At 42.8% G+C, this 16,618-nt stretch overlaps 1 protein-coding gene across 4 annotated transcripts in view; it reads right to left on the bottom strand.

Moving 5' to 3' along the window:
* Nucleotides 1–16,618, bottom strand: part of mid2 (midline 2) — a 136,586-nt gene that overhangs the window by 98,518 nt on the left and 21,450 nt on the right. For 2 of the 4 annotated variants that reach the window (XM_071457649.1, XM_071457652.1), the window contains exon 2: nt 6,310–6,368. The exons of 1 other annotated variant lie outside the window; for it this stretch is intronic. The gene's annotated coding sequence lies outside the window, so the exon portion shown is untranslated. Of the gene's footprint in view, nt 1–6,309; nt 6,369–10,345; nt 10,441–16,618 lie in introns of all 4 variants that reach the window. One more of the 4 variants, XM_071457650.1, reaches the window with a different exon arrangement.

Here is a 16,618-nt window from a genome sequence, read left to right as displayed (position 1 = left end):
GAAGATAACTAATGCAACTTTACTTTTGAAGTGTATTTATCATCACTGGCCTCAGTATCCAGATCAGAGTGGAACCTTTATTTGATCCATCCCCTCTCGCTCCTGCCTCCCCTGTTCTTCTTTCATCTGTGGACCATCCAGTCAGTGATGACCTTTATTACATATTCATAGTTAAAGATCAGACTGATGCTAATCAGCACATGTCAAGTGAATTTTCTACCTGTGAGAGAAGTGTCAAAGGGAGGGAACCTACTGTAACGTACAGTAGTGGTGGTGGTAGTAGTAGCGGTAGTAGTAGTAAAAGCATGATTTATGCATACGTTAGACCACAGGGATAAGCAACTGAAATCCCCCCAATTAATTTATTATTCATATTCAGCACTGATGGCATGTCCCACTCACTTTCTTCAAATTGCATAATTCTTGGTTCAGCAGGAAATGACCTCAGGAATGTGGAACGAGATTTCAGGCAACTCTGGGTTTGAAACATCTTGACGTGCAGATTACACTGCGCCAACAACACAGAAGAGCTAAAACTGCAGTTCCTTCATCAGCTGCTTACGTGTGGCTCCAACAGTGAGTCAGTCCCTCAGAAATCAACATGTTTAAAACCTTTCATGATCGTATGGAGGTTCTCGTTTAAATTTCATTAAAGCTTAAACTTCTGCATAATTGAGGCTGTGCTGCTTTCGAGTGAAAGATATTTTTTGGGCATTTTTTGCCTTTATTGACAGGACAGTAGAAAGTAACAGGAAAGGGGCAGAGAGAGAGGGGGAATGACACGCAGGAAAGAGTTGGGCCGGTCAGGAGTCGAACTGGCGCTCGCCTGCTGAGAGCATCCGCTCATGTGGTACGCGCCCTAACCACTCCACCATCGGGCCGCCCCACGTGTCCCACCTCTTTTGCCCATTTTTTGATTAGCTGAGAGTTAGGGGCGGAGTCAGGCACTGCCAGGATGGCAACAGCTTCAGACTGCTCTAATGGAACCTATTGGTGACATCATGGAGGCTATGTCTATCTTCATTTACAAATGTATGTGTGAAACTGAAAATAATTCTGCTCGACCTGATCTCCCTCCTGGCTGCCCTGTGCTATCCACTTGGTTGGGGTGTGGTCCTGTTCAGTCACTTCAGCCTCAGGAGCTTTGAAAGGAGGGCGTGCTGAAGTGGCTGGAGGCTCCTTGGAAGAAATGTGTGTAGACAAGTCATTTACACGTCTGTCAAAACCAACAGTTCTGTAAATTTACTGCTAATCAGAGTTGCCTGAGCAAACAGTGCTGCAGTGCCAGCTTTAAAAAACTCAGAGGGAAAGGTGTTTGGTACAATGTTGTAACAGAAGTAGCAAAGTTTAGGTAAGTCTTCTTCTGTTCTACCCTGAAAGCCCGACACTAATCTACCACCTCTCGTTTGCTCATGTGCAGTGAGACGGCCTTGTTGCTATCTTTAGGCTGACATTGCAGCGATGCATAAGAACTCTTAATGCTCTGTAAACATGTTTACTCATTTGCCACAGTACTGTTGCTTGCTGCGACACTTCATTCCTCTCCATTTCTGTCTTTTGCTGCAATTTCATTTTATTGTACGACAGAAAAGACAAGCGGTGCCACACAGATACAAGCTCAACAAAGCAATCTTTATATTATAAAGATTCTCAATCTGCTGGGATAAATGACAGAGGCCATTAGCATCAGCAGGGGCAAGTTCTGTATTGTGCTCTCTAGACACCAGACATAGTAGTTAAAATGACAAAGACTGCAGATACAGGTGCACGCTACCAACTGCCGACCCTTCATTTCACACGTTCGCCTCAGCAGACGAAGCTATGATGAAATCAACACCTCTTGACTCTTATTTCTCAGTAAATTCACTTGAATCTGTGCTGCAGCTTGTTTGTATTGAATCTCATTGGACTTTGGCTGACCTTTAAAACTGCATTTACAACCCTGATATTACTCCAGGGTAGAAAATTTCCCCATAAATATATATATATAATTTTAATGAGTATAAAATTGACAGAAAAATGAAATAAAATGCCTCCAGTTATTGAGTGTGAGCCAACAATGCAGTGGCATTTCACACTTGAAGCACTTTCTCATACTGTTAGAGCAGACACCATGAAATAGCCTATAAAGTAAAAGTGTTGTCAAAACACTGGCCTGCTGTATAAACGGCGTGCAGCGCTGTTAAAGTGCTGTTACAGGAGCTGTAGCCACTTCAAATCACTTCAGGTGCTGGTAAAAATGTCTCGAGCTTGTTCTCCTGATCCTGCCCTCCTTTATCTTCACTTCCCTTCTGTCTTGATCTCCTCTCCCTCTGTTCTCTGTTCTCCTCTTTACCTTTTCATCAATATCTATTTATTAATATACACAGAGCATCAACCCTTTTGCTTCCCTGCTCGTTCTCTGACTCAGTTGTTTATTATTACCTCTTGCTTATCGCCCAGCTCATCCTAGTTCCCTCACCCCACTCTCCTCCTCCTCCTCCTCCTCCTCCTCCTCCTCCTCCTCACTCAGAGGAACAGCGGAGCTCTTCATCAAGCAGACGTCAGACATCTGTCAGAGTCCAGGCCAGTCTCGGTGTGATTGATTTTTGGCCCACCTGCGTCTTTCCGTAATGACCCACTGTCAGATTTTTTAGTGCCTGTGCTGCTTACTCTCTGTCACTGCAGCATCCAGAGGCTAAATCTGTGAGCTCAGGCCTACGGTGCATTATCTAGCTTGTCTTCAGATAAGATTAATGTGAGTAAACCATACAGCCTGCCTGTCTCTCTGTCAATCACAGAGGAGAAGGATTTCAAGGATGATTATTTTAAACAAACAAGCAGAATATCTGTTTTACGCTTCAAGTTTTCAATTATTCCCAGGCAATGAGGTTTGTGACAGAAACTAATAAATGTCTGTTTGGATTTGCAAGCAGGCTGCTGTGTTTAGATCTGGTCCGGTAACGGTTTGTGGAACAGTTTGGAAGCTGAGGCTCGAGACTATCTTGTGTGGGATTACATGGTAATTCTGGCACATGCCGGAGGACTGGCAAGACATATTTCCTGTGTGGCAAACCAGTGTCCTTTTAACTGGAGACTCAGCCTGATTAGTTTGAAAAGAAAAAAATTAGGATTTATACCAAAACAAAAAGCTTCAACAAGAAGTGAATCTCCATGCAGTATTTTATTGAAAGAATCTGTTTTCCTCAAGATCAGACTTTTTTTTTTAGATGACAATGTTGCTTATTCTTGTCTTTGATCCACGTGAGAGAGAGGGAGAGGGAGGGAGAGAGAGAGGGAGAGAGAGAGAGAGGGAGGTAGTGGTGGTGGGGGCTGCTGCTCACGTTGTAGCAAACTGATAAAAACAAATCTAGACTAAATATATAAGGACATCATAGCTGAACAAGACATTTAAATTTCACCTTAAGGGATAAAGTTCAATTGATTTATGATGTTTCTTTTTCACCTGGGCCTTCGTGTGACTCCAAGACATCAGATGATGAAAACACGTCAGAAACACCTTCAAAAACCTCTTTCATGTCCTGTGGCAGCCTTCAGACGGAGGACGGACAGAAACTGGAGGCAGAGTGAAAGAAGGAGCACGTTGCTTCCTCTAGCTGCACCTGCCTGGCTGGGACACCTGCCTGCCCACAGAGAGCAGAGATGCAGCATAAGGCATCTTTGAAAGAGAGCTCTGGCTGCAAACCTTTCATCGAGTGTTATACCTGGCCAAGGCTGGCTGCAGGGTACCTCGGCTGTCAGACGGCATACACCAGAGGGGGGAGGAGACCAGGCGAGAGGATGGGAAATGAACTGCAATGAGTAGGAAAGACAAAAGTACGAAAAAAAAAAAATTGCCTATCTGGTATTAATAATCTATTTATGCTGTTGCCATGCCCAAAAAGGAGGGAGGAAGTGAAGATGAGTGAGAAACAGACATCAGAGGAAAAAGAGGGAGAGCAGGGGGAAGCAAAACTAGAGCAGAATGATGAGAGAACGGAGAGACCCTTGTGGCTCATAGAAGAGAATCAATTTACAAAGCTTCTGCTAATGCAGCTACTTGGGTTTCCTGCTTCCACCCAAAATATGACTGTAGAAGACAATATCAGTCAAAAGTCCCTGAACATGCTGCTTAAGAGGAGCATTTCTGCTTTCTTGGTTGGTAAACACAGAGACGCAACAGAGGACACAGACCTGCTCCAAACACCCTGCACATGGTGATACGACGTGTTTCTCACTCAGCCAGCGTTTCTTTAGTAAACGACTGTAAACATCATGCCGCAGTGTGACAGTGCACTGAAATGACTGCTGTTCATTCAAAGCCAAGACTCAGAGCTGCCTCGCAACATCACAACTTTCTATATTATCTCAGCAAGCCACTGTTTGGCCTATTGCATCTGCAGAGGAGTCGCCTCCTTGACAGGCAAAGACTGAGCATTTGGAGAGTGTGTGATGTGCCTGGAAAGGAGGTGTATGAGTGTGTGTGTGTTTGCATGTGTGTAGTTTGTGTGCCTATGTGTGTAAAACCCCTCTGAAAACCTCCTGCTGAAAACAGGCAGCCTGCTTCTTTTGGTGAGGCACATAATAACTCAACAGCCTCCCATTGACAGCGGCTGTCTATAGCTGTGAAAGACTGTGAGTTTGACAAATGGATTCTCTCACAGCCGTCTACCTGTGCAGCTGCTGCATGAGAAAATCAGGCAGGAATGCTGCAAGGCCGGTCTGTCCTCAGTCCTTAATGCCACGTCTGGGAGCACAGACAAGGATCAGTGCGAGTCAGACCGTGTAGTTAAGGCTGACAAAATGGTGTTTACCTCAGACATGGCCGGCCCCCTCATCTGTCTGCTGGAAATTCATCTTTTAAGTGAGCAGGTATTTAAAGCGCAGTCTGTCATTAAAAGCAAACAATGCCTGCCAATAGCCAAAAGCCTGTCTTCAACCATTTTTAAATCATCTTTTTTTAGTTGGTTCCTCCTCCCCTTGTATCAAAGACAACCGTGATCAAGTACATATTAAATGTAAATGCCTCACATCAAAGACGTTGTAACCATAGGAACCAAACTACTAGTTCATAAGAACAATATATTGCTTTTTTGTCTGTAGTCTTCAATTAAGCTTTACAAGCCTTAGGGTGGAAACTAATAAACAGACGGCATATCACTGGGAATCAATATCGCATTAATGAACTAATACTGTCTATTACAGGATCCTCTCTGATGGGATAAGATTAAAAAACCTAGAAAACTTCTTATTACAGATAGAGCTGCAACTATGAGCTGCATCACCCAAATGAGGCACTTTGTTTGCAATGAGAATAAAGAGACCCTCTATTAAAAAAGAAAATATTTTGACCCATTTTTCTTCTTAAGAAACTATGTAAAATAGTCTCTACAATAAAACATAAAAACCCACGAAGTAAAAGCCGAGATATCAGGGCTATACTAACAGCTCAGTCCATTTAAGGCCATTCGTTACCACCACAGGAGAGTGAAGAACTCCAGCAACTGTTTACATGAGAGAACTGCAAAGCCACTCAACCTGTATATAATAAAGTCTGAATGCTTCTTCCACACATATACACAGAGCTTCCAGAGCACGGTTGTGATCCGCTGGAGGAGGTGATGTGTTGTAAGCTCCTGTCAGGAGTATATGCAGTGGAGTGGTCTTAACAGACAAGAGGCTGAGGAGGGAGGCTGACGGCCCCGGACCTCAGCTATACAGTCCAATAAGAGCGATATGTTTCACTGTGGGGGGGTTTAGATGACTGCCAGGCGCCATCGGAGGCAAACTGGCAGCTGAACAAAGCAAACAAACCATTTTAGACATGAATGAACGTATCCACTGATAACACACATCAGTGTTCACCAGTAATTAAAGCCAGTGTGGCTCTCAGCAGGTTTCAGTGCTTCACATGAAGACCTTGGTCGTGTCCTTCCTCCCCCCTTTCAGCCCACTGATTCCTCCTGACATTCAACACATGCTTCCAATCTAATTCACATATGTCATGGCTTTAATCTGCTGTAAACACAAGCATAAGTCACCAGCTGAAGAGAGCATCTACTGTTGTTAAGGAAACAGGAAGAGTGTAGTTCATGGATGTTCAAAGTGAAGCTGAGGCAGCATTTCTTCAACAAAGAGGTAGAAAAGCAGGCATGGGTAGAAATGAATAAACAGCTACTGGTCTACAGTCTCCTACCACTTGGCTGGAATGGCAGAGAGGTGCTGCTGGAGACGTGAGTTGGGGTTGGAGGGGGAGAATCATGGGGAAGGATCCTGCAGAGTGGAGTTAAAAATAGAGCATGAAGCGTGGAAGAGGGGGAGGGGACGTACCTGTGGGCTCAGAGGCAGCCTAGTTAGCGATGAGCAGCACCGCTGTGGACGTTGATGGACTGGAGAGAGAGAGAGAGAGAGAGAGAGAGAGAGAGAGAGAGAGAGAGGACGAGACCAAGAAAGATGGTGAGAGAGACAGAGGGAGAGGTCACAAGTCAGATTATCATGAAACTTTGAGTCAAAAACAGATAATTTCACAGCAGGTGGACACACACACACACACACACACACACACACACACACACACACACACACACACACACACCCTGGATATCCCTCCAACAGTTGAGCCTCCACAGAGACGGCACAGACACAGGGAGAAACGTATAATGTGTCATGTTTACTACGACTGAAGAACTTGTCATCAAACCACAGTCAACACTTTGAGAAATGCATCGACCGCTCTGATCTGGTCGCCACGTCTGGCACGATGCACTTAATATGTCTCTGATTTTATATTTATTATCACAGCAGCTCGAGTGAGATCTGCCCCCAGAGAGAAACACTGACACCAGTCGCAGCCGTACAGAGGGAACAGGAGCCGACAGGAGAATCAGTGCATTGTTTACTTGAGGACCAGCCGGGTGCCGTGTTACTTTTTTGTCAGATAATCTGAGAAAACAGAACACATGGCCCAACACTTGGTTCCCAATAAGCCATTGTTCCTAGTGGGTTCAGGACGGATTCCAGTGAGTCATCCTCGATCGACAGAGAGGAAGATTTGGCAAGAAAGACAGAGCTGAGCAGCTGTAGTGAAAATGCCTCCAGACTTCAAAGCTTAATACCTGGATACTGGGGATTTTGTAGTATTCAAACAAAAATAAGATGATGTCTGTATTGCTTGTGCTTTTTTCTGCTCATATCATACTTGGAGTGTTGATGTCCATATAAAAAAAAAACAATAAAAACTAATAATAGTCTGTTCATTAAAATATGTCTCCTTTGGTAAATTAAAGGTTTTTTTTCTGTTATTTATGACTCATCATGATTCTAATGTTTTGAATTTGTTTCATACACTTTGTGGCACTAAAATAATAGAAAGAAAGATTCAGAGTTGCAGGTTTTTTTAACAATAAACAAGATACATCTGCGTGATTACTTCATTCACGTTTTTCAATTAGGCTTATTTGCTGCACAGTGAAAAATGAATTATGGTTGTAAATCAATCACTCTGAAAGCATTCATTAATTTTCAATACAGCTCATTATTTAGCATATTTATTAATTAACATGAGGTGTGCTAACAAAGCCATGGTTAATTATGAGCAAAGTGGCTGCTTGCTGCCAATCTTTCCCTGTCGTCCACCATCTCTGTGTCTTAATCATCGATGCAAACCAATGTGCCATGACTCACCTGAACGGTTGTCTAATAAGAGACATGAGGATAACGGGACTCAACAAGTGTTCATCTCCTCTGAATGCCAAGTAAGTAAGTAAGCTGTCACCTTATCACGTACAAAAGAGAGAAACAGAACGAGCCAAAACCTCAGCTCTTCATTCAAATCCTTCCTAAGCACTTTCAGTTTGCTTAACTATCTACAGAGACACACTGACTGTGAAACGAAACCCATCTGAATAATGAAGGTATGGAGGAAACTCAAGCTCCAGACAAATACAATCAAATACACAGAAACTAAGAAAAACCTGTTTTTTCAGTAGAGCTGTAAAATATGAAGGTTTAAATTCAAACTGTACACCATTAGTTCGAGCTTTCAGATAAACATCACTCTGATAAAAAGTCATCACTGGCACTGTGCTCCGGATATTTATGTCAGTTAATGTCTTATTTCTAAAAGTAAATGTGAGATTAGTGTCAGTACCAGCAAATATCAACCATCTGCTACAGTGAGGAAATGACAACAGAAAAATGGTTTATTTGATCTATTTGTTGATCTATCATTTATAGTTCAGGTTTTTCCTTTGGAGGTTGCACTTTTAACGACTAAATTTTAAATTAAACTACAGAGTTTAATCTCTAATAAGAAACACAAAAACTTTTGTGATGTCAAAATAAAGCTTTGAGGTTGAGTGACATTCAAACACTGGTCACTCTCATGAACAGATTCTAGCAGTGCACATTGCATTTCCTCCTTTTTTTTAATGATGCATATTTCATGTTCTCTGGTCAACTTTAGACAATGTGATGTTTTGTTATTGTCAGACTTTTCAGCTAAACCTCCACAATAAACCTCAATTTTCAGGTTCCATGTAGAGCAGCCAATTAGGACCTCGGCTGATGTTAAAACATCCCATTAACACTTCCCTCAACACCAGAATAAAACCGTGACAATGTTAGCGTAAGGAGAACGCCTGATCCCTGACACACCACAATGTTCACAATCTTCTGTGTTGCTGCCACACAACGTGGGGCTAAAGAGCTATATTTAGACCTGTCAACATGTCCACACACACACATCATCGACGAGGGTAGGAATTCACAGTCACACTGTCTAGCAGCTGTTGAAAGGTATTTTAGGTGAAGTAAAAGCTTGCTAACTAAAACTGATATAGTTTAACAAAGTTTGAGATGAGAAAAATACAACATGAGTGTGTTTACAGCAAGATTTTCATGAGAGAGGCCCTTCACAGCAACGTCAGCACTGGAGCCAGGTTCAATGGGATGATTCTGTAACAGGATAAAAAATATTCATAAAAACCCAGATCCCCTATACAATCTATATGGTAATTCATATCATCACAAAGGAACTCCTGGAATGCATTATCGATGGACAAAATTCATCCCCATTCCATTTTCCTCCACTTACCCAGGATCAGGTTGTGGGAGCAGCAGCCTAGGCAGAGCAGCCGACGTCCCTCTGCCCTGCAACATCCTCCAGCTCCCTCTGGGGGAGTCTGAGGAGTTACCATGCCAGATGAGATATATAATCCCATCCGACTGGTATCCCACCTTACATTCTGCTAAGTGGATGTGCCAGGAAACACATTGTTATCCTCATTTGACTCCTTTTGATAGAAACTCTTCTTGCCCACTTGTTTCCCACATTCTGTCGGTCACTACCTGAAGTTTACGAGCACAGCTGAGGGTTGGCAGGTACATGGACCAAAATCTGGAAGGCTTCACCTGCAGACTCAGCCCCCTCTTCAACACAACAGTTCCTGCTGATTCCACACCAATCCCCATGTCGACCTCACACTCCATCTCAGCCTCACTCATGAACCAGACCCAGACACACTTCTTTACTTGGGGCAGTGTCTCATTCCCAACCTCGAGGGAGCGGCTCCCTGCAGAGAACCACGGCCTCAGACTTAGAGCTGCTGGTTCTCATCCCGACTGTTTCACTCTTGGTCGACCCAGTGTGTGCTGGAAGTCATGCTGTTATAAAACAACAGAACCACATCATTTGCAAAGAGCAGAGAAGTGAAACTGGTCACTCTTCTGCCCTCGGCTGCACCTCGAGATCACAAACAGAATCAATGACAAGGGGCAACATCCATTCAAAGGATGCTGGACTTCCTGACGAGAATACAGACACAGCTCTAGTTATATAAGAGCTGAGGCTACGTCCACACTACTACATCTTTATTTTAAAATCATCTCTTTTGTTACGTTTTTGCTTTCACGCTACTCCAGAGTTTTCAAGGCCCAAAAAGAGTTTTGGAAATGCTGCTGGACCTGTTTTAGTCTGAAAACTCTGGGGTTGTGCTGTAGTCTGGACGAGCAAAAAGAGAGACCAGATTCCCCAACAAGACGAGCCTGAGGGACACAGATATAAACCTTCTCCAAGTCCACAGAACACACGCAGGCTGGTGGGATTAATGACATCTAGCTCACAGTGTAGAAGGTGGGTGAACTATCCTTTAATCTTCACATTGTTTTTACAAGAGGAAACTACTTGGTCTAGTGGAACATTTGGCGTCTCTGAATAGAAACAGGTGTGGCAGTGAAACGCAGAGGTCAGCACATTAATACATCGATAGGGTCCCGCTCACTTCTGGAAAACACTGCGTGTAACTTAGAAACAGGTTTGTCGTCCACCTGCGAACAGCATAACAAAACGCCTTCCTCACTCGCTCACCTCTCCCTTTCCCCCTCTTTCTTTCCTCTTCCTCTTTCGCTTTAGTTTTCAACTGCTGCTGACACAAATGATAGAATCAGCCCAGAGTTTTCTTCCTGTGGGAGCATGAAAAGGAAGATAATCAGGAGGACACCCAGAGACAATATCCAACCTGTGAATAAAAATAACTCAGGATTTCTGTCCCTCCCTCGCAGGTCGTGAATGTGCTCTGCAGAGAGAGGGGCAGTGATTTTGCCTTGATGAGGACAAACTGTCAGAATCCAGAAATCCCAGCTCAGCTTCTTGATTTATTTACTTCTGTCACTGTTCCTGCTGAGAAAAATCTCACAGAAAAAAGTGGATGATTTGGATAATTGGGAGCGTAACATGAGACAACAGCTGGAAAGATCCACGTGGTTAAAAGTCAGATGTAAACACTGCAATAAGTGAGCTGTTAAAAATAACTCGCTTTGTGTTTCCAGTCATTTGGCCACAGGCTACACTTGAACTTCACCTGCAGTCTGACAGAGATACTGCTTCAAAGGTAAAGCTGGTGTCAGAGGATGGAGGTTTTCTCACATTAGCAGGTGATTATTGTGAGGATGTAAAACTAACCTTGTGTGAGCAGCAACAAGCCTTTGATGTGGATGAAAGGCTTTTCTCACCACAAAGTGCTTTGGAATAGAGATAAGATATTACTATATCATTTCAAGAGAGTGAAGATTTTTTTATCAAGTCAAATTTATTTATGAAGTTCATTATTGAATTATTTAATGACGACAAGCCCACCTCAGTCTGCAGAAACACATCAACAGATTTACTGATTTACAGATCCAGCTGTTTGACATATATTCACTCTGAGCAGTCTCCTGCTTTTCCAGGACTCACAACCACCACTTCCTGCTGGAGGCCACTGGAATCAGCTCGGAACAGCCACGGTCCTGTAATGTCGGCTACTGACCAACAGAACAAATTGCACAAATGCACCTTGACACGAGCTGTCCCTCACTTTGCCCCACCACAGTCTGTGCACTGGCCTCCAGGCTGGAGGTGACAACTCTCTGGTCACAAACCCACTTAATACATGACAAATACCATTTAATATTCCAGCACTTTATCTGTCTTGATCAAATTAAAATGGCTTCTTTTCTTGGCTGTTGTAAATCAGATATTAATATGCCAACAGGGAGTATCACGCACAGATAAACGTCAGCGGTGCAATGTACACAAGCTAATGAGTTTTGACCACAGCTGACAGTGTTTGGCTCAAATAAAACACAAAGGACAAGAGTGATGACTAGTTCACTATATTCAATTATCCTGCCTGAACAGAGGCTGCGCTCGGTCAACTCAACCTCCGGTGGGGCTCCTCGCATTTTTCAAATAAAGAGTAAATTAACTGTCAAGGCTTTGATGGATCAGAGCAGAGCAAAAGCTACAAAGATTATCAATATTCCTCAAGAGAAGTACTTTCCACCAACAACTTAAAATATGGTTGATATCAGATAATATGTTTTCTTCATCTTTATTTTGGGTGAGTTTAAGTTTATTTCCTTCTTGAGAAACACAAAACTTTTCAAGTCTTGGGGCGACCGTTTTGTGGGAAAGGGTGTAGCCTCTTCCACAGTTAGCTCAGCACATACGTCTGTGCTCATTATCAGCTCCGCCACAACACACAGGGGCCACTGTGTATCGCCAGGGAAACGCTCACACATCCATCCCCGTTTCCTGGTATGAACTCACTTGCAACAGAATACAAACGTTGTACGTCATCTGTCAGTATTTTCCCAGCATGAGGCAAGCAGTAAAAAAAACACCACTGTGTATCATCACGCCTGTGACACAAGCTGCATTGTTTTCACCTGCACTCAATATTTAGCTTGTTTTCTGTGTTTTTATGTTATTCTGGGATTGGAGACTCCTCATCCTGTGCTGCTTATTGATGGGATTAAGGCATTAAGACATTAGGTGGGTCCCAGTTTAATCACAGAAAACTGTTTCAAGTTCTTTTTTTTGTAGAGAAAATACTGAAATCTAAGAGGAAGAAAGCAGAGAGACATGTCTTTCCCTCCAGCCTTAAAAAAAAGGTTGCTCTCTAACATGAGCAGTGGTGACTGAATTCATAGGCTTTTATTGACCTGATGCACTGTTGTGGTATCACATTGTCAGGTACTCATTCACACTGATGAGGAACCTTTAAGGTGGAGCTATACCTGCTTTTAACTGTGCGTTTCACTGTGTGTGCATGATGGCTACCTCACATCTCCTGCATCCTTTTGGAGCTTTGCTTGTGCATATCGTCAGAAATTAGTGCCACCCATATGCAAGATGTAATATGCAAATTAACACTAGGGGCAGTGTGGGGGCAGGGCTGGGTGGGCTAATCTAACGGAGTAAATCATCAAACATTTTGGTGAACATTAGAAAATGTTGGTGGTATTTCTGATTGTCAGTTTCTCACATTGTCAAAAAGAGAGAAACCAACGCGCCATTATCACCACATGCTGGGTTTAGGGGCCTTAAATACATCTCATTTAATGAACAAAATAGTAACCTCCTCTACTGTTTACATCATGCAAATCTGTTAGTTCTGTGTGGTCTGAGTGCTCCAGTGTGCCCTCTCGAGATATCCTCCAGTAACTTGCACCTCAACAAGTATGTGAACGATAGTCACGACGCAACCAGTTGTCTGAAAAGCAAAAATATCTCCTGCTTTAGAGACTCCATTACCAGAGCCAGAGCCCCTTTTCTTTGGAACTGAACAGAAGTTTATGAGACATTTTGAAAAAGCTATTCACAAGCATCTGAGTGTGCAGATAAGAACAGTCCCAAAATGACAAAAAATGATAAAGAAAAAGAAAATGTAAAAGAGAAAAAAAGGAGAAATAGAGCTGTCCTCCAGCAGTGGTGACATCAGCCAGTCTTATCCTGGAGATTTATTTCAAATGTAGCTGTGTTCAATTCAATTTGCACTAAATTACATTACAAGTTTAGCAATGCAAAATTAATGAGAGGGACTCAGTGATTTAATGAACTTGGACTGTGCTGGGCACTTGTGGCTCATAACCAAGCCTCTCTGTAACGGGGCGCCAGCTACAGCCAGGTCTCAGTCCCTATGTAGACTGTTCAACACGGCCAAACCTCTCACCTTAATGACTGCCGACTTTTTTCCTCAGTCGGATGCACTTTTAATTATCAGCTCCAAGGCTCTCTGTAGCGTCTGTACTCAGAGGACAGGGCTCGCCTTTTAACTAAGAACCTCCAACTTTACAGAGTTGGCTCAAAGTCAGGCTCAAAATCTGTTAGCTTTGCTAAATTCAGCCACACAGCAGCAGAAGTGAAGTAACCCTTTCATGGAGGTGTCGTCTTTAGCCTGGCTGCTACAGTAAAAACCTGCAGTGCTGCCGAGCCGCAGAGCTTCCTGACCAAGCAGACAACTATGACATATCACAGATAGTGACAGCCGTGGTATAAAATGTGGAGAATGATTCACAGTTCAGCTTTAAGTATAAACATTTTTAAGACTGATGAGAAAATCCTCGCCCATATTTGTTATTGTGTATTCTGTGGAGCAGTATGACCTTGAGGAGTTGGGTGGGAGAAAGCTTTAATGCTAAACTGGCTCTAAGAATCATAAATCATCTCAGCATCAGCCTCCCAGACACGATCCACCCACATCATCCACCTTCAGTACATCACCACCACACCTGAGAGCACAAGGCTCCTCTGCCCTGCTACATTCCTCTCAACAATCTGATGTGTCAGTCATGTGCAGAGGATTTCCTCGAAACAAACTCAAGTCTAATCACGCTGCACAAACAGACTGTTGTGTTTACCTGCACATTTCGCCTGTTCCTGTGTTTCACCCCAACAGTCACAGGCAGCAACAACAGCTTTCTACCAAGCAGCTGTTTCTCTCTCCCTGCTCAAACCCTCACCGGGACATCACTACTGTGGAGCACATTTTCATTCAGCAGCCTCTGAATGACGCATCAGTTTATAGAAGGGCTTCTCAAATGTCATTCAATTCTATTGTCATACTATTGATTGTTAATCTTTCAGGATATCATAAAATACATGATTTATTCCTTCTTTCACAGCAATAACTGTTGAATACATTCATGTTCTGTACAAGCTCCGCATTATTTCACATTCACGTTAGAGTCACAGAAGTGCAGAGGAATGTGAACTGTAACAACACAGGCCCTGTGTCAACAGCTAGCACGCTAGCTGCTAACAGGTTCCCATGGATGTACCTGTTGGTGGTAGTTGTTTTGAGTATTATTGCTGTGTTATATTCTGTTATAGGACCTTTCAAACATCTCATCATCTCATCTCATCTCATCTTGGATCGGCTCAGCTTCCTCTGTGGTTTGATATTTCAAGCCTGTAAAATGTAATTCTGAATAACATAAGAAGTTCATCCACTCTGGTAACAATCAAGTCTCTGAGTCACTTTATGTCAGCACCCTGCAAGTTCAGTATGTTAATATTTTACTAACACTACTAAAGTCATTCATTTTTCACTGTTTCAATAACCACAATGCTTTTAACCATGACTCTGAGCCTGACGTTTCTCTCCTCCTGTTTTCACAGCCAGTGCAGACGTTTGGAGAGGTCACTGGCGGGAAAACGTCGTCTCCACTGCATATTGGAAACATTTACCCCAGAAAATGAATCTTCACATTCTCTGACCAAACTAAACTGTAATAAATGGGCCAGTGTTATTCTGGGAACGGAGCACAGGTAGGTTCTGGGGGAGAATTAATAAGTGGAGTTAAAATGTCAGCACAACAAGCGTTTAGCAGGTTATCTGCTGGGCCAGCCGATATTTTATTTAGCAGGTAACTTAGCTGGATCGGCATCTTTGAGTCACTGGCTGTTCTTCCTCCACCTCTGTGTGGGAGCTGAGCAACAACCTTGTTAGTCACTGGGCTGCAGCAATAGTTTTTATATACTATGCTGTAAATGGCATCTTTCTCAAAAGACATGGCCCAGTGTTATCTTCAGCTGCTGGACTATCTTTAAATAAAACACATTTCTATTCATGGTTTGACCATACAACACGGTTTTGTTCTTCTACTGCTGTTGAAACCGATGAGATTATATTTACCTCACAATCAAGTTTGATTTGGCACAGAACTCTAGTTAACACGTCACTGTGTCGATCAAAGTACATAACATTCAGGATCAACACTTTTAAGTCTCTATTTTTTTTAATTATGTATGTATTTGAAATGATTCATTGTTTTCCTCAGTAAGGGGCAAACAGCTCGAGTGAACAGTATCTCATCACAGATGAAAGCATAGCCTGAATGCAACATGCTAACGCTGGCTCAGTTCTGCTACATTATTAATAAGCTTCTTATTTGTAAAAAACATCTAATAGCATTCCTTTTTTGATGTGCAAACCAGACTTTGTGCAGCAAAATAAATCACCAGTTTCTCATCCTCTGGAAACTCTAATGTGAGTGTGCTATTTAAAAAATAGCACAGGACTACAGAAGAGAAAAAAAGAAAATAACTTTTGGATTTGTCGGCCGTCACACTAGACACTGAGCATCAGAGTCATATTTGGGCCAAGATGACTTATGGGATGGACAGATGTGCAACATTAGAGAGAGAGATATGAGGAGCAAGTGCAAGAGGGTGGAAATATGCTCAAATCAAACAGTGGAGGAAAAAGTAGAGCATAACAGATATTAAGAGAAATCTATTTAAAAAGCACATACGAGCCCACATCAAACACACCACCAGGAGGAGAAGGTTGCTGAGTGGGAGTCATCTCGTTCCTCTCCCTCTATGTTCTTCCTGCAGTGCTTCCTGCAGCTCCCGTTTTGCTCTGTTCTTGCTCCACTGTCTTCCTCTGCGCCATCTAAATATTTTATATGTAGCCTGATGTTGTTTTAGGGATGTGTCCCACTCTTTGATCAGACAGACTGTCATTGATTTGTTGCTGGAGCTCAGTAAGGCATCCACTGTTTCATCACAGAGGAAGAGACAATCAAGACATGCTCACTGAACAAGGACTGATCAATAAATAATGCATCATCAGCTTGTGTTCAGCTGTTTTATCAATCATTAAAGGCCCGATACAGTACAGTCCCACCATTACATGTTGTTGCCACCAGTGAAATGAATGTTGCTCTAGTCTGTGTGTACATGCTGTTGTAACTTGTGTATCAGAGTCAAACCAGCTTGGAAGTTGTGTCTTGTATGTTTCTTGTAAGATTTGCGCTGTAAATCTCCTGCAGAGCAGAAAACATCACTACATGTTGCTTTTACACTTAAATT

This window comes from Trachinotus anak, unplaced genomic scaffold (assembly GCF_046630095.1).
Source record: "Trachinotus anak isolate AG129_WGS33_773 ecotype Australia unplaced genomic scaffold, CSIRO_AGI_Tana_v1 ptg000021l, whole genome shotgun sequence".
Taxonomy (NCBI): Eukaryota; Metazoa; Chordata; class Actinopteri; order Carangiformes; family Carangidae; genus Trachinotus; species Trachinotus anak.
Note: the sequence above shows the minus strand (reverse complement) of the source record. Positions and strands in the feature narration are given on the sequence as shown.